Here is a 19,630-nt window from a genome sequence, read left to right on the forward strand (position 1 = left end):
GCACTGCTGTGCTGCTGCTGCTGCTGCTGCGGCGGCTGCTGCGTTTTGTTTGAGTGAGCTAAAGTGTCACCTGCTTTTCTTGTGCTTTTGTTGGAGCGATGGCATTAAACAGCTGAACTCCAGGCGGGCGGAGGCGAGCAAACAGGCAGTCGGCTTCAAACGCGGAAGATGTGAAGATAAAAGAACTTTTCCCCACGCTGCAGCTTTTTTCCCTGAGTCATCATCAGCATGACTTATCAACAGTTCAACAGAGAATTACAAAAAGGCTAAATGAACTCCATGTTTAAAGGATTTGGATCCACATGCTGGCAGAGGGATAAATGGTGTGGGAGATCCCAGAAAGAAAAGGAAACCTGCTGGTTGGTTTGGGAACAAACACAGGAAGACTCCGGGCTTGAGGGAAATATCAGACTGGTGTTTTAAAAGCTGAGGCGAGGTGGGCTTCCTGTGTTCACTTCCACTTCATTTGCTCGAATCCCATTTAGCTCGAGCCCGCTCTCACTCTACGGATAGCGCGGCAATCTTAATATTTGACTTTCCTGAGATTTAAAAATCGCACATGCCTCTGGCGAGTGGGTGAGGATTATATGCTGCCTTGTATTTATTATAATCCACTACATGTAGCAGCAGGGGTGCTCTAGCCGGTAGGCAGACAATCATTCCTACCTGGTTTGTTTTAAATACTTATGAAGCCAAAATACCAAGTGGCATAATGCTTGTCTTTAGACTGAGTGCATAAATGAACTTATCAAACGACTGTGCCTTATGGGAGTTATTTGTGTAGTTTTAGCTTATTTAATTCATTGATATTGTGTAAGTTAAATAACTTTATGTGAAACTCAACATAAAACTTACAGCTGGACTAAAAGGCCACCACCCTACATCACTTTGGGGGGCAAGGCTCAACATTTATTTCCGCAAACCATCCAAATGTGTGTGGGGAAATTGTCTTGATGTGTAACTTCGCCAATATTGGTAGCCAGTCAGGTTGGTGGGTGGGACGTTTTCTCTCCCCTTCGATCTCCTTTTGTAACATTTCACTCAGTACGAATTCTAAACCACACAGGATTTATCTTTTCACCAGTTAATATTGGGCATTCCCCCTGGTGTCCGCAAACGAGAACCAAGCAAAATCAGAATGAAGCTTTATTACCATCTCGATCAAAGATAGTGGGAACGGTGTGTATGAGTCACCTCAGGAAGACGTGAGAAACTTTTGAAGGAAGAAGTAATCAATTGGAGGAACCGACTAGTATTTCCCACCATGTATTTTTACACAAGTATTTGTTTTTATTAAAAAAAAAAAAAAAAGACATTATTTTGTCAAATAGGTTGCAGGTTAAGTTTCAATGAATGGTTACACATGACAAAATGGTTACGGAATGATGGAAATCTGTCGTGAAGTGGTTGCCCATTTTGTCTCAAGATGGACAATAACTGGATGGAATTATTGTTTCATGTGAAACATAGAAAGTTAAGCATTGAGCGAACAAGTACAGCGTGGCATGAGGGAAGGTGTGTTGCGCTTTGTGAGAGCGAGAAATATCGAGTCAACGATCTCATACTCAATGTGTGAGAGTTGGCAGCCCTGGCTTGCATGAGGAAGTAAATGCCTCCGACCATTACGCATTCACAAACAATTTTTGTTTGTCTTTGGATCCCAAACGTCTCTTAACAAAAGCATATTCCAATGTGAAACATATGAGAAAGGTCAGCAACAGACTTGTGCAAACAACGTGTGAGTTTTTGTGCTACTCGTGTTATTTCTTACTCTCGATGTTAAAAGAGTTTACTGCTCCGTTTGATTTGTTTTTGAGATTATCTGCCCCTGCAATAAAAAAAATAACTGAACAGAAGGCAGTATATTTAGGCCACGTTTACACAACGTTTTAAAGCGAAAAAGGACACGCAGTTAATTGGGAGTTCAAACCTTCAAGACGAGCAGTGCGTATGCTCCATGCGAAACCAAAAGTGATCACAGTCTTTATTACCGATGGCACAAATAGGAACCTATACATAATTCTTCATTTACTTATTTACTGATGGTATTGTTTGATAGCGTATTAGAGAATATTTTTAGTAGATAGCGTGATCTGGATCATTGATATAGCAGAAATCCTCACAGCAGATGATCTTCCTGAAAAAAAGAAGAAAAAAAAGAAGAAAAATCCTTAACCGTTGGGGATTAAATACCTTGGTGAAGGAAGATTTTATTTAAAGCACAGATGGGCCCTCTTGGTCCTGGAGGGCCACAGTCCTGCATGTTTTCAATCTTCCCCCTTTTCCAACACGCCTGAATTTAATAAATGTATCCTCATGAAAGATCATGCAGAAAGCCTGATAACAAGTCACTCATATGACAATCAGGTATGTTGAAACCATGCAGGACTGCGGTCTTCCAGGACCAGGAGCGCCCAACGGTGGTTGAAAACTTGTTTCCCGAATCTCCGGATCTCCATTGACGAAATTATTTACTATTATATAATGTTATTGCAACCTGTCAATCAATATGACAAACACTGGCATTTCATTGTAACGGGAATAATATTGATTGTCATTGGTATTCCATTTTAATACATACAAAGAGATAAACTAACGTCAACTCTGATGGAATACAAATCTTAACAATCCTTAAAAATTGTGTACATCAGTACTGATATATATTTCTTTTGATTTAGCTTCTTGGGAACCTCAGTAGTTTATCGAATTGTTTTCATCAAACTCTAAGATAAAATCTCTACAGTGAGAAGAAATACTTTATGGCCTATGTCCTTGCTTTTATGACCGGGGTATGCCTTTTAGTAATAGAAAATAAGAAAAAAATTATCTCTCAGCAGCAGAATGTCTATCTTGGGCACACTAGCCCGAAGGAAAAGAAAAACTAAAAAAAACAACAACTCCAACAACAAACAAACATGGTGATAAGCAAATACTTTTTTTTTTTTTCAAGCTATCTTTATGGCTCAGCAAATGTGTCTCACTAATGACTGAAAAAGTCCTCTAATAAGTCTCAGATGTGTTTCAATGAAGATTTTATTACAAGCAGCTATGCGCGTGTGAATTTATTGCAATTGTCTCACCTGCTTTGTTGAAATATTCATTTTATGGGGGCATTATTTCTTCTACTTATAATTTGTCTCCCTTTAATTAGCTTTTCCTCTTTTACACAATCAAGTTTATAGCTCAAAGCAACATCGGGTCGACCTGACTCTCGCGCTGCTCACACAGTTTATTAATGCAGCCAGCTTGTTATACAGGAGAGGCAGAACTGAGGTTTGATCTGCTTTTTAGTCTGTGAGCAGGTCGGAAGATGTGCATCGGTGAAGCGCTGCAAATATGATGAGGGATTGAGGTGCAAGCAAAAAAAAAAAAAAAGTTATTAGGATACTGTACTAATTTGTATAGCAACATTATGAGCTGCTCTAGCAATTATATTAAAATGCTCATTTGGCAGCTTTTAAGACAGCTCAAGACAGCAAGAGCATTTGTTTCATTCATGTCTTATCCTCAAGATGAAGATATAGAACAATATGAACAGAGACAAATAATATTAATACAAACTGGGGGGAAAGAAGAAGCAATGCTCCTCTGCAGCTCCGTGTTGGATCTATGTGTGCAGTCTCAGAGAAGAAAACCATATCTTTTCCAAACACAAAAGTTGCTATTATATGAAAATAATAACCATTACACTGTAATAGTTCGACTAAAGTGAGATTGCTGTGTGCTGTCAATCATTGTGAGTTCAGGTATTGATTTAGCTGAACTGCATATAGGTCCCATGACATACTCTTGACAGCAAAACCACCACACATTGTGCATTTTGTCAATTTGTTTGGGGAAAATCTTGTTTCCACTGACAGAAAACTGGAATAAACAAGTGTGCTTCCAGTGAGAGATCAGCTACATTCAAAAATCTGTAAGCCAGAACCTTTATCTGATCAAATATTTTCATTACCGCCACACAAAAGCCTGTGAGGCATGCATGCATTTCCTGCCAATGTCTTTCACAAAATGAAATTAGATTCAACAAGGTGGTAAGCTGATGAAGTTGCAAACCATGAACACCTCAGGGAATAACTCAATGAAGACAACAAGGCCTAGTCCAAGTATTCTTGAAATACCTCATTAAAACTGTTCAAGAGCCAAACAAGCAACTTAATTACAGTTTCCTACAGTTTCATCAGACACAACCTTATTTTCATAGTCCCAATAGGTATTTGTCTTACGTGGCCTTTCTGACAGAGAAGTAGAGAGAAGGGAAGAAGGACCTGCATGGTGTATTCGCATACATTTCGCCCACCTGGCAGCCTTGTACGGGACAAGGTTTGCACAACTGTATGGTCCACGAACTTTTGTGTGATTGGTCAGATGTTTCTTGTTCACTTCCACATTCCGGCTGCTCGCAAACCAAAATGGATGCCACTTCCATCACCTTTTCTTCTTTATTTTAATACCAAATCTTTTTCTTCCTTAGTTTTAAACATATGTTTTTTTACCTACTCCTCTTCCATCAAGTCCTAAACTACTTTATCCACCATTGTTAAGTCAGCTTTCCACAAGAGAGTTTTTTTTTTCTCCCCGCATACGGGCATGCGGGCCACTGGGGCAGTGTCCTTCAAGGTCTGCAACACTTAAGTGGCGGTGAGGGGGCGTGGCCTCCGAGTTCGCACAGGTTCTTTGAGAATGAAATGTCCTGACAAAAACACATTTTTTTTCTGCTGGCTTACATCAGGAAGTAAACATGTGTACTATGAAAAGGCCTTAAGAGACACAAATGTTTCAGGGTGGGGTTAAGTTTACATCAAGGATCTGTTTTGAGCCAATTCTGGTTTGAATTGGCAATGAATAGAGTGATAGCTGCGACCAGGTAAGAGGCTTTGTAAAATCAGTTTCTTCACAGATGACGTTATAATCTAAGTGAAAGGATGGGCTGCACTCGATTTGAAGAGAAATGGAATTCAGTAGGGACGAGAAAAATACACGTGTATTGCAAGGAGATAGATATCAAAATATATTAACGGTACGTCAGTTCAGATATTTGAGGTCAACTCGTCACAACAATGGACGGCGTACAAAAAAGGTGATGGGAGGTGATGGAATTGAGTGGAGAAAAAGCCTCAGAGGTGATGTGTGACAGAAAGACAGCAGTGAAATAGTGAAAGGAAAGGTTTACCAGACAATGGCGAGACCTGCTATGATGTATGGTTTGGAGACAGTGGCACTGTATGAAAGACAAGAAGCTGAGCTGGAGGAGAAAGAAATGAAGATACTGATGTTTTTTATTTGCAGCGAGCGAAATGAAGATGAATTAAAATGAACAGACCAGAGGAGTGGAGATCAAGCTGGAGCGATGGTTTGAACATGGCTTGTACAGATTTCTGAGACGACAAACATCACATGCCTGTTCTTGAAAAACAGGGCTAACCTCACAACAGCTCTCAGGGACAAGGACAATGACAAAACAATCATTTATCAATGCAGTGCACACAGGATTTCATTCCCTGCATTCTGCACGGGGCTATTGGGTTGTTTGTGTTCAATGGTTCGTTGTGAGCAAATAATATAAAAGTAAGTTATTCTCAACATCTGTGGGAGAGATAGTGGATATATTGAACAAAGTGTGTTAGAGATGGAGCTGCCAGGCAGGAAGAGAAAATAGATACCTCAGAGTAGATTGATGGACTTAGTGCAGGAGGACACGGAAATGGCTTATGTAACATGAGACAGGGAATAGCGTGAGTTAAAACGGGCTATTTCAGCTAAGTCCAAAATATTACATCAACAAATGACAGAATGTTGCACAGTCTCATGAGAAAAACGTCCTAAACATATTTCCTTCCTTCACATGTTAGCCCCAAACAGGATTTGGCATGTGTACGTCTCAACACCATGATGATCCTCAAGAGTTTATGATATCTTGAAAATTGAGAAGAAAAAAAAAAAGAAAGAAAGAAGAAACTATAGGAAAGCAGAGAAGTAAAGCTTTGGACCCAATTATCACAGTAGTTTGTGATTCAAAACTCTTCTAGCAAACATCATTCGAACAGCTTGTACACACTTGTAATATACACAGTTGAAAACAAACCATGAGACTGAATTACCAGATATTGAATATTAAAAAAAACATAGTGGCAGAATCACTCATTCATTGCACTTTGTTTTTTTTTGGGGGGGGGGGGGGGGGGGGGGGGGGGGATTCTCGAGCTGTAAACTCCTGGTGAATCCAAGCAGCCTGAATATAATGACAACAAGAAGGTTAACACTGAATCTGAAATGTTTTGAAAGACTTAAAACATTAGGAACTTATTTCTGTTGGTTTATGTTGGTAGAGATCAGCAACAATAACATGCAGCCAGATAAATAAGCTCGTCTGTCATGTTTTCTTTTGGTTTTTTGGTTGTTGTTTTTTTCATCTTTATGACCGTAAATAACACAATGCAAATATTAAATTGTGTGTACTAAGTTCAGGTTTAATTGAAGGTTTTCTACCTTTGAATATACATTTATAGATGTTTTACATTTGTGTGCATGAATGATATGTCGTTATGAGTGTCACTTGTCCACAGCACTCCTCAGCTGATGTGAAATAAATACATCATTACATTCACAAACGAAACGGTCCAAGTATTCATAGGTTTGTATTTTGCATGTCACATGACACTGCATGTGCTGAAATACGTTAACCTGATTTATTTGTTGGAATTTTCTGTTCTCACAAATAAATCACTCCTCGCGCCCGGCAAATAAAGTTGCTCTCAAAACTAGTCGAGGAGCCGAACTTTGACAGTTTTTCTCAAAATAGCGCACCGCGGCGTTCTTAAAGGCATCGACCCACGTTAGATTGCTTTGCATGTGTCCTTGCTGTCAGAAAGTGAAACAGATTACGACTACATCACATTGGACACATCAATAGACTTTTGAGAGGCTTGAGGTCTTAATGAAACGGGCCCCAGATGTCTGTCATCTTGATGGGCATGTATTATGTTTACCGCTCACACTTTTGAGAAGTCCTGACCGAGTTAAAAAAGTGACTGACGTCAACCGTGTATTAGCATGCCGCATTGTTGATACGCCCTCCTGAGTAGACTGGAGAGTGTGTCACAACGGCAGAAGACTGACATTTTTAAAATCCGGAAGGAGCTCCTGGATATTTATACGATTAAAAGTGTTTGAGGGGAGCCAATTCAAAACATACAGTCATCTGCAAAACACATGCCAAAGGGCGTGAGTGACTGAAGGGCTCAGAACCTGAAGGTCATGAGTAGTTGAGCTGACTTTAGAGGAGAGCTGATACACTTTAAGCTTTCATTACTTTGTTGCATGTTTTGACTCTGGAATCGGCAATGGCTTTAACTTTAGACAGAAAAATAAAAAAAATAAAATAAAATATCAAAGCCTTATTAAATCACTGCAACTCGAAGAATGACGCTGCCAAAATCTTGTACTGCTGGAAAATATATTGACAATTTCACTGCCAACATTGCTTTTTACTTGAAAACAGGCCTCCTCAGAGCCTACATGGCTTTCCTTCTAAGCCCATTAGCTTAAGATGTAAAATGGGTCACGAGTTTGTTTCATCATCTGAAAAGTAATTTTCTTTAACAGCTGGGTACTGTGACTTTTTAACAAACATCGGTCCAACAAGCGTAAATAGGGTCATTTCTTTGTCAGCAGAGGACATTTGATGGACTGATATGGTATAAAATTATGTCTGCATATGCATTTATTCTTTTTGAAATTGTGAAGCGATGTCCGAGTGCTAAATGAACACTACGAATCAAAATAAGCTGTTCCTCCTTTTATTTGTATGCTTTCTTTTGTTAATCTTATAGTAAAATTGGCCAGCAATTCAAACGATACGTCCACTGAAATCAATGCTTCTTAAAGGGACATAGAGTTTAAGGCTCTGTTTACGCGACATTTCAAGTGAGAACGCATCATTTTTGTGTTTCTGTTTCAGAAAAAGTTGGCATTTACACCTCAATGTTTTGAAAATGCGGTCAAATACCACGGAAATAGCCGAAATGCTGAAAACAATGTCGAAAGCACGCTTGGGCTCCAAGTTGGCACTGTTGATTATTTTTGTAATGGAGCCACACACATGCGCTCAGAGAACCACACACGTTAACAACTGAGAGTACATAGACATTCATATGGGCAAAAGGTAAAGTTGGATTGCTATAACAGTGGCTGTCAACTATAAAACTACTAAGTTACTGAAGAATATGGCCTGGGAGTCGCGACACTCTGGAGGCCACCATCGTTGTTATTGACCATCTACTTGCACATGTGCAGGAAAACAATTTCAGAAATGGTGCAATTTCCCCATTTCCACGGAGACGGTCAGAGCACTTTCAAAAAGTTGCTTTTTCAGTGACTCCAAACACTGCTTTCATGTAAACGGATCCCTAAAATGAAAGCTTACTTGTTCTTCACTTGAAAATGTTGTCATGTGAACCTAAGCCTAAAGCGTAAGCCTAAACAAGACAACAAACAAAACAACTGAGATCATTTGGTGCTTAAAACACATTGTACATACGTTATACAAATGACATTACCTAAATAGTGAATATGCCTCACAGATTACATTCTGTAGATGGACTTGACTTTTACGGCGCTTTTTCAACTGTGTAAAGATTCCTAAAGCGCTTTACATCGTTAATCACATCCAACTATTCATATACATGTGAAGGCTACTGCCGTGCAAGGCACTGTCAATCCATTAGGAGCAATTTGGTTTTCAGTGTCTTGCTCAAGGACACATCGGCATGTATACAGGTGGAAATCGGAATCGAATCTTGCAACCTTCTGACTGGGAGATGACCGCTCAACCAGCAAAGCCATGACACCCCATATGTAGTTGTACACACGCATTCATTGACCATTTGACCACAATTGGAGGCAGTGGTAAAACAAGGACAGACAAGCGGGATCGGAAGTTTGCAGGTTTGAATCCTTCACCTCACAGATCACCACTGTGAGTCCCTGAGCATGACCCTTGACCCCCATCAGCTGCCTGAGCGCTGTACTGTGGCAGCCCATTATTTCTAGCTTGTATAGTTCAAGTTATTGATGAATATGTTTCGTAGTGCGATGGTAGAGGGATTTTTCCAAAGGGGAGTGAGACAGTATGTTTAGTTTTCTTCTTTGGGACACAAAATCTTGAAAATATCTTTTTTTTTTTTTTTTCAACTTTTACTTCCCTTAAACCACTCACTAATCTTCAGAACTTGAGGACTCTGCGCCTGTGGTTTTAGAGCGCCATTTAAATGGCTACTGGTGAGTTTTGAACAAAACGAAAAGCATAATTACACAAGATGATGCTACTTGTGATTTAATTCTGCCTGTATTTATCTGGCTTTTTTTTTTAAAATAATGACTCTTGAAATATTAAAAGAGAAGTGTTGTTCTTATTGTTTATGTCAGAAACAGGAACCCGGGCATGCATACCACAAAAGAATGTATTGGAGACTGGATTCATGGTTTGTGTCATGATAATGTGCCTTTCCCCTCACGCTGTAACCTTCCACGAGGTTTATCAGCTCTACAATGTCACTTAAACAAATCCTCTCTCTGTTATCATCCTCTACCTTTAAAGTGTGCCCGCTTTCCTATTGTGAGGACTCCCTGATACGGATTGTTGACATATTCATCAATCTCATGCAAAACGACTCCTTTACCCCGAGAACAGATTCCTCGTGTCTCATGGATGAACGCGAGCCGCACTCGTCAGCGCATGATTCAGGTAACTCGACACCGGTATCAGCCGTGTCATTCACACGCGGCAAGGACAATAGCTTCCTGTCAGACAAACGCCTCTGCCTGTACACAAAAAGATTACCTACCACTGTCAGCATAACAGACAGCGGCAAAGTGGCACCTCCTTTAGAGACCGTCGGCGGCCCACTTAAAGTAACGACCTGCAGCATTTTCATATAACTGCATAGATTGACATAACACAATATTGATCCAAGGTAGCGAAAGTGGTTCGTTGGGGTAAATGGACCAACAGTTTGAATGAGGAGGGAAAAAAAAAAAAAAAAGGCTGGAGAGACATCGAAACAAGGGCCTGTTGTCATCAGTGCTAAAAACATTTTCTCAATCAAATCACAGACCGGTCTGGCAATGATTTTCAATTTGCAAAAAGCACAAGTTACTCCAGTTAATCACGCGAGTTTCACTGTCACCGTGTGACCGGTCACAGTTCTGCCTCACTTAGGTGATTCAAACACTTTCTTTTGATTGACTATGCGCATATAACACTTCAGTCCCCTTTTGTTGGGAGAAGAGAAAATGTTATCATATAAATTCAATCACTCTTGATAGTTTTTCCTAACAATATTTGGAATTGCCGTCCTTGTTTAGAAGAAGTTTTGCCTTTGTCGAAGAAAGAAAGTGGCTGTCTTGCTTAGAAGCTGCATCAGTGAATGCAGTGTGTTTGTGTGATTTTAAGCATGAACATTCATGACATTTGGAGTTAAATTCATGTGTCCTGATCACCAACTGAACCCTTTACAGTGTGTCTCAATTTTACGTTGCGACAGGAAATTGCATATTTGTCCATAAGCAGAAGTGCTGGATTGGATTGCAGTTGATGACATTCGGGAACTCTTTCAGGAAAATTCCATTGTTGAAATCATTATACAGTATGCAACAGGATCTGGAGTAAAGCAGCTTTCCGCAGCATTAAGTCCATGCTGCTTTCAGCCTTGTTTACATGACAACGTTTGTCAAATGAAATGGGAAAACTGTGGTTGTGTTTTGAGTGTCCATTGACACGACAACGGTGCTCGGAGCCACTGAAAATGTCATCAACAGCGGCTCCCAGGGTGGAACTTTTTGAAAATGTTCCCATTCATATAAACAGGGAGAAAAGCACATTTTTTGAAACGCTCTGACTCTACCTCTGTGTAAACGGAAAAAACACAACTTTTCTGAAATACTGCGACTGCCAATGAGCACCCTGGCCATAGTAACTAGTTATTCCGCACATAGTCGGGTAAATGGAAAATAACAACAATGCCGGCCTCCAGAGTGGAATGACTCCCAGTCCATATTCTCCTGGGACTTGGTAGGTTTATAGATGACACGCTCCTGTAAAAGCAATCCGACTTTGTCGTCTGTCTATACAAACATCTGTGTACTCGCAATTGCTAACGTTTAAATCTGGTTCTGGAGTTGTTTTTTTCATTATAAAAATAAACAACGGCACCTACAAGTGGGCCAACATGAAACTTAAGTATATTTCAGTGTTTTTTACCATCATTTTTGAAATGCATATTATTTAAAATCATCCTTCGTAGCTGAAAACAGCTTTGCACTGCGTGTCTTTATGTGGCCTGTCTTCTTGAGTTTGACTGACAGCATGGACCCCCAGCATGCAGGTATACCTGCTATACCATATTTACCACATTTCTCCCAATCTAACTGCCGCTATAGGGGCCAAAGTCAAGACTTGCCAGCCGTCATGGACAGATGAATGTGTTCTTGTGTCTGTGTGTCAAGAGCGTCCGGGTGAATGACATCCCACATTTAACAGTCATGTAAGGTACTGTTCTACAGACAGAGACATATTTCAGATGACTCCTCACTGACTATCAATAACCTGTCAGGGCTGATGTAACAGTGTGAGCGCCATATTTAATGATGACCTCCTTTGATTGCAGTGCATTCACGTCTATTGAAGAAGGTCTTCAAACCTAGAATGAAAATAATTTTATATCAGGGACTCCCATTACGTTTTCGCATGATGCGATTTGTTATATTTAATGAAAGCACTGGAGGCATTCAATGAAGTGTCTACTCATATATATCTATTTGTTGTTCAAGGTGTGATGCATTTTCATTATTGGCATGTCGCTAGCTGAAAGGAACTTTCTCAGATGCACTGAAATTAGATTTTTAAAGCATTATTTCATCTCTTTTCTTTTTTCCCCTGTAATTAGTGACCAAATATTAACTCCCACCCTGAGTCTTTTGTTATTTTGTGTTTAATTGTGATGATTGTGAGTATGACGCAGTCACTCAGAAGAATTTTCAAACTGGCACGCCACGTTGAAAAGGTTGCTCAGCTCTGGAGGAGAGCGACAATTTACCAGTAAGTCAAGGGAACAACTCTTCTTAACAATACTTTATTATCCCACAGTAGTAGTAGTAGTAGTAGTAGTAGTAGTAGTAGTATTTATTTCGAATTTGTACAATGCAAAAAAAATAAAAAATAAAATAAAAAGAAAGTAATATACTGTACATACAATTCGAAAAGGAGTAGGTTGAAGTAAAACTTATGTTTCCTACCCCTTTATAACATTTTCAGTCTTTTGTTTCTTTTACAGTTTTACAAATGATTCAATTTGCAATCAGAACTTACATGAGCATAAAATATTTCTACTTCTTTTAAGTCTCTACAGTTTATACAAATATACAATTTTTGTCGTCAGTTTCCACATATACATTATTAGTGGAACGGATGATACTTTATTAATTTCCCCAGGGTAATAAATGTTGAAATAAACCCCCAAAACAGAAAAACAACAATAACTGGTAAACAGGAAAGTTTCAAAGGAGATTAAATGGAATTTTGTTTCCAAAAATAATACATCTAGACTGGTTAAAAAGGTTTGATTCCTCAACAATCATTGTTTTTTAACCCTCAAGATGACTACATTTAAGATCTCCAACGAGAAGCTACAAGGTGAGAAGAGTCTACCGGTCATGATCAGGCTCTGAGCTGTGATTGGTTTATTTTGGCAGATCAGCCGTCAGGTACAAAACATGCAGATTATGATGATTCATCCAGCAGAATTCGTTGAGAATTCGCGGCTGTTGTCTGCGCGCAGTCATGCAGCTCCCATGACATTCGCAGTACAAAAGAGTCTCCCGGCTTCTGCTCACAATCCTCTTTTTTGTCGCTCACATGAAATAATGAACTAAACCAAATGGGGCGTAATTGCGGTTAATCTGATCTGCTCACGGAACTAAACAATACAACATACTTTCTAATGCTGAATTTATTTCCGGGAAATAATCTTCAGAATTCATGCAAAAAGGGAGGTGTGTCGTTACTTTATCGAGTTCTTGTCATATTTCTCAATATGACAATTAAATACAAGGTTTCAGACTTTCACAGTGTAAAAAAAAATTATTGATTGAACATTATGCGGGATAAGACAAATGGGGGTGTATCTTTTTGTTGTTTCATATAATGTACAACAAACAAAAATGACCTGCCTTTTCAATTGTCCTATATTTATTTCTGGCGTGCATTTCATACTGAAATAATGCTGCACAAAGTACTTTACAGCCGGATTAAGGCTAAACAAACAAAGATAAGACAATTTAACTCAATTTTGAAAAGAATGATTAAAACAGATTAAATGAGTAGATAAAACAATTAAACATGATGGTAAAATACTGAAAAGAGGCATTAAAGGTAATTGAATAAATAGTTGCATGGGTGATCTGAGCTTTGGCTCTACTTGGGTTTGGATCAAAATGAAAACCAGTAATGCCAAACAGGGGCTTTAGGATGTGTTGAATAATTGATATACCTGTTTGTATAACCCTGCTGCATATAAATTAAATGTTTCGAGGCAGAACAAACCCCCTCAGGATTAGGAAGATCAAGTTAAGCGTGAACATGGCGTCTTTCCTGTTGCTTTAAGGTAGAATGCATACATGTCTGCCTTTTCCCTAATCAAAACAAGACCTTTTTACAGCGCATCTCATGTTTGTGTTGTTGGGGGAAAACGCATAAATCACAAGCCGAAGTGGTGGGATCGTACGGCAGCGCTGTCGCACCGCCACAGGTCACAGCGTTCGCGGAAACACCGCCGCTGATGAACTTTGGGAACGCTCCCAGCCAAATTCCATCAATGAAAATTAATATATACAATATATCCGTCCAGTGTTGGTGTTCCACTTCTGATTATAAAATGCATTATTCAAACTCAAATATCGGCTGAATTATTTGCATACCCTCCCAGTGTTCTCTCTCCCAGGAAAGAGTGCAATCTGCTACTATTTTGTTTTCAAGCACTGGACAGAAAACTCGTAATCAAAGCAGCACGGCAAAGTTAAAATTAGGATTAATCCAGATTTTTAGCTAGGTGTTGTTAGGTTTGTTTTTTTTGTACTAACTGGCAGATTATTGGCCCTCCACTTAAGCACCTTAACTTTGCTCAGGCAATTTAGCAGCATTATGACTTTGCATAAACCTTGAATAATGTCGCTGATGGAGGGCTGCGCGGTGCGTCAGAGGTGCTCCCAGAACAGAATCCCAATGCAGCATAATACCTTTGGAGTTGGCGTCGCAGAACCGAGTGTTTGGCGAGGCTTTGGGCGTAATATCCTGAGTGGAAGTGCTGTTTTTATGAGCGTGTGCAACCAGGGGCGACGTTACCGAACGAGTCGTGTAAGCCTTTCGAGGCTGACACACTTAGTGCAAATAATCGCTAAAGGTTTGCTCGTACTTTCATCCTCCTGGGTGTGTGTGTGTGTGTGTGTGTGTGTGTGTGTGTGTGTGTGTGTGTGTGTGTGTGTGTGTGTGTGTGTGTGTGTGTGTGTGTGTGTGTGCTTTCATAAATGTTTGCTTGTTTTGCAAACAACTAATGCACTACATGCTTCACGTTGGTATTTGGTTATGGCCCTGGGCCTGGAAGTCTGTCCTACATAATCGTTTCTTTTTCCACCCCAGCAACCGCTGTCTGCCGTCGTTGCTCCAATTAGACCTCCTGAATTAGGAATCAGTTCTTGATTAAACAAAATGGATTAAAGTATCGCATCAGGAAGTTTTTCCAACTATTTCCAAAGCCTCTGTTTGTCTTTTTATTCATTGTTTCTCACGCCGCCGCCTATGAAATGTTCAAAAACCAGCCTGGTTTCTCCTTCAAAGCTACACCGCAGTGCTCTAGATTTAGACATTAAGATTTATTTACTCAGGAACCAGAGCTGCTTGAGGGTTTATGTTTTGATGCTGATGAAAAAAGAAATATGAAAAAAGGCTTAAGCTTCGATGACTGGGCCCCTCGTGAGATATTGCTTGAAAAAAGCGGGCCTGGATTCTTTTAATATTTGATGTCGGGCTGCTGTGTGGTTAATCAATGCCACGTATAGTTTTGTGTTGGAACACATTTATTAAATCTCGGCATGGGAATCTCATACCTGCTGTGGACAGGTATGTATAGAGTACGGCGCACATCTGTTGAGACTAATTGCCGGCGCGTTGCTTTCTGTCGACTGAGATCACCTCGCCTCTTTCTATCCACATCAGAAGCGCAAATGAAGGAGTTTCGCTGTGACTCTTTTCTTCCATTTCAGCCACTCCTTGCCATGCATTATTTTGATATGTGTCATTGGCTGCCGTGTTTAATTGGGAGCTGTCTCCACAAATATCGGCCGCGGAAAGAGGGATGGTTTGACAGCAAAACAACATTTCACACAAGAGAGCAAAAACCTGCCTCTAATAAAAGATGTGATCGGCTCTTATTGTGTTTTCCGATGACAGTCCATTAGTAGGAGGGGGGGATATAGGTTCAGGATGGATAGGCTGATCTGTACGCTGCATAACTGCGTTATTAGCATCTGCTGCATGAGGACCAAAAAAAAAAAAGAAGAAATGCCTGTTTTCTTGCCGCCGTCGTCAGACTACAAGAGGCGCGGTAATGAAAACATATATGGTAGTGGTGGTTTTTCACTCACTGACTAATGCAAAATCTAATTTTCAACACAGCTCATGCACGTGCGGAGGAAAACACGCCGCTCACAGCTCTGCTGGGTCATTTATATTTCAACGTCAAAGACTTCTAAATCCGAATGCGTGTGAAGGTCAATGGCGATGAATCAGCGACTGACTTAATCCACGCGGCGGTATTCTATGGAAGCCTCCCACCGTGCATGAGAGAGGTCCCCGGGGACCATCGGCACCAGCAATGATTAATTGCGCTATTACATGAAGGAAAATTTCCTTTTCATAAGTACGAATCCGACATTAGCATAAGATTGCTCTGCAGTTCAAAAGCATAATGACACGGATTCAGATTACCACTAGAGGTGCTATTTGATCTTGTTAAGTGCCAAAGGAGGCCTTTTCAGTTTTTTTTTTTTGTTGTTTGTTTTTATATCCTCCATAATTTACAAAAATCCCTTGATTTCTCATCACTTTGTTGCAGAAAAAGGATTTTGTTGACTTCAATAATAATCCCTACTCATGCAGTTAAAAGAGACTTTTGTTGTTCCTGCTAAATCCTCCATTAAATTGCAGACTGTGACTGTAAGAGTCACGCTGACTTCGGCCTCTTCACTGTTTCGCAGTTTTTCCGAGCCATTCAAATTTGCGGTTTTCACATAAATTGTGCCACTGATTAAAGGGTCTCACATACTGTGCGGTTTCAGCAACCTTAGAAGTTTTTGACTCATCACACCAGCCACTTTAGCCATACCGTGGCCCGCAGGCATGTTTCTAAATACTAAAAAAGTGCTGGTTTCACCAGTGATAGAAGCGTAATGGACATTTTAAGCAAATTTGAACCAGGTGTTAGTTTAAATTATTTCTAATCACTGTTATTATGAGGTAATAATATAAAATGGATGATGTCTGATTTTATTACTATGCAGTTTATCCATTTACTTTAATTTATGAATTTTCGAGGTTTGTAAAATGCCGAAGCAAACTAAGACACGAGTCACTCTAGCAGCATTTATCTACAGAAAGTGATCCAGCGTTTTACTGCATTGAAAATTTACCAATTGACATTTTGTTCTCTGTTTTTTCCCCCGTCAGATCACCTCGGGCAGCCCTCTCTCATTTTTTGATATGAAGCCACAGATTTTCAGCCAAGACAAGAGATGCCATCATGACTGATTACCTTTGGTCTGCGACCTCATGCTGTGTGCACATCGGAGGTCAGAAAATCCACCGCTAACTTAGACCTGAACGTGGTGTTTCTCCATGCAAAAGTTACCTGAAACAAGATACTGCCAAATGGTCATTTGTCACTAATTTGCAATTATTTAACTTTTCACTACGAATGAATAATTTCTTCTTACTTTTTTCCTTCAAACAGACATGTTTTCATGGTGTAGCTGTATTGTCCTAGCGTAGCTTTACTTTAATGACTGAGGTCCTGTTGACATTTCAACATTTTCAGGTGAAAAAGAAAAACTTTCATTGTGTTTCGGGCGTCCGTTTGCATTACAATAGTGCTCGGAGCCACTGAAAACACAATTTTTCGAAGACACTACGAGTTCATCTCCATGTAAATGGGATACCAAGGAACTTTTCTGAAATGCTACTACTATGCGTGCTCTGGTCATAGTCAGGCCCGGAGTGGCTAATCGGGAGGACCGGGACAATTCCCGGTGGGCCGGCCTGATGTTTGGGCCGCTAGAGCCGGTGTTCTTTTTTTTTTTTTTACAGCACTGGGTTGATCACACATTGTTTCCGCTGTTCCTCCCTCCACTGGCAGCTTCTTCTTTTTAAAATAAACTTTATTTAAAGTTTGCCACTGGCGGCTCCTTTTTTTGCAGACGCACCCTGACGACGTAACACGTCGGTGCACTCGGTCAGTGGGTTTGAAAGATGGATAGAAAGAGCAAGGTGGAGCAGAGAAGACTAGAATTAAAAAGAGGAAAGTTCTGGAAACGGATGCAACAAAATGTGCCAACATTGGAAACTTTTTCATTAAAACCAGCCTCACGGTTAGAAACAACAAGTGATGATGGAGCGGGTAAAACGTTTAACTTTGCCTCCAAACTACTGTTCAATTTAATTATCAAGTCAATGAATTCTGAGGCATTGTGACACATAACATAATATTCTATAAATTAAATAACGGTATGATGCAACGCCACATAACTGGGAAACTTCATATTTTGGCTCCTCAGAAACCAGATCCAGCACCAAGCAGGTCGGACTGATCTCAGGATAGATCATATTATTATATTCAATATAATGGAGATTAAGATGTCGACTTGCTCCATATGAGAAATGACCTGAGATTCTAGATGATTCATCTCTACATTAATGAAACTGAGCTGAACTTTGTTAAAAGGGGAGATTTGTGCTGAGAATTTAAACCATGTTTAAAAAGTGATTTTGTGTGAGAAGCAGAGCCAGGGGTGATGAGGGGATTGACCCCGTCACTATGGAAGGAACCTGTGTGAGCTGTTGGAACAGTGCGTGAACAATCAAGCATTACTTCCAATATAGGAGAAGTTTCTCAACAGTACATTTAATTAAAAACAGACTCAGGAGCACTTTGACCCAGATGAAACTCGAGGCATTTATGCTCATTAGCACTGAGGAAGAAATCCTCACGTCTTTGGAGAACGATATTGTCATAAACAAAGTGGCAGAGATCAGTGCACCGCTGAGGCTTTGTTAATGTTTTAGGGTCGGCCATGTTTCTTTGAAAAACATATGAGAGTGTTATAATAAAGTAAATTTTTAAAATCTAGATTATGAATCTAATATTTCATGTTTTTGTTTCATTTTTACGGTTTGGATATCTGTTAGCACTTATTTGAAATATAGATTCGGAAATTATGAAAAAAAAAAAAAAAAGATGTATTGTATAATGGTCCACTTGTGTTGAACAAAATTTAATTATGAAATGGAAATATTTTCAAAAAACACATTGAATTACAGGGCTGTACAGAAAAGCGCTATAGACTTCACATGTAAAATTATAATTACATGATTTTAATAGGTCATGATCTAAAGTGGGCCGGTCGCAGGAATGAAACCCCACAGATGAAAATGAGTCCTACTCCGGCCCTGATCATAGTAAATACTTCTTCTGCACATGTGTGAGTAGATAGGCAATAACAACAATGGCGGCCTCTAGAGTGTCATGACTCCCACTCCGTATTCTCCTGGGACTTGGTAGTTTTATATTTGACAGTCATTGTAATGGAAATCCACGTTTGTCATCTGTCCATATGAATGTCTGTATACTCTCTTTGTTAATGTTTATAGTGAACTGTTCTGTAGTTGTATTTTCATCACAAAATGACATACGGTCCCAAAATATACAAATTGATGAGAATTACAGCAGATTTAAATAAAACATTTTCCTGGAAGTTATTTATGCTACGCAGTGTATTGGGAGGGTTTTCGTGCTGCTCCAATTTATAGTGAGAGTCTGAGGGTGCAAAAATTACCAGATACATACAGATGTCTTGGAATCCATTCAGGGTTTTCCTTCGGGCGGAATACTCTCTTTTTTGCCAGTGTAGTTTCTCATAGTACCTAAAGTGGGTAAAACTTTCTTTGTTGTAAGTCATTCATTAACTGGATGAAGGGAAGCTTTGACTATAGGTGGCATTAATTCCATGGGGAAATTCAGTAACGAGTAATTACTTTACTTCACTCTTTGTTCTATAAGGCTTTTATATAATACAGCGCAAAGTCGGCAGCCTTTCTTTGTCTACCCAGGTCAAAATTCCAGCCGAATTATCAACTCAGCTGGAATTTTGGAGTTAATTTACACCATCTGGGGCCATTTTAATCCCATTTTGGAATGACATTGAGTGTTTCATACAGTCACTGACCTGTAGCGTCTGAAATATGTGTAATATCGCCAGTGATGTGTCCTTCTAAAATCACTCTCACATCGAGGCAGTTATAGAAGTT

Source organism: Lipophrys pholis (genome assembly GCF_963383615.2).
Source record: "Lipophrys pholis genome assembly, chromosome: 11".
NCBI lineage: Eukaryota > Metazoa > Chordata > Actinopteri > Blenniiformes > Blenniidae > Lipophrys > Lipophrys pholis.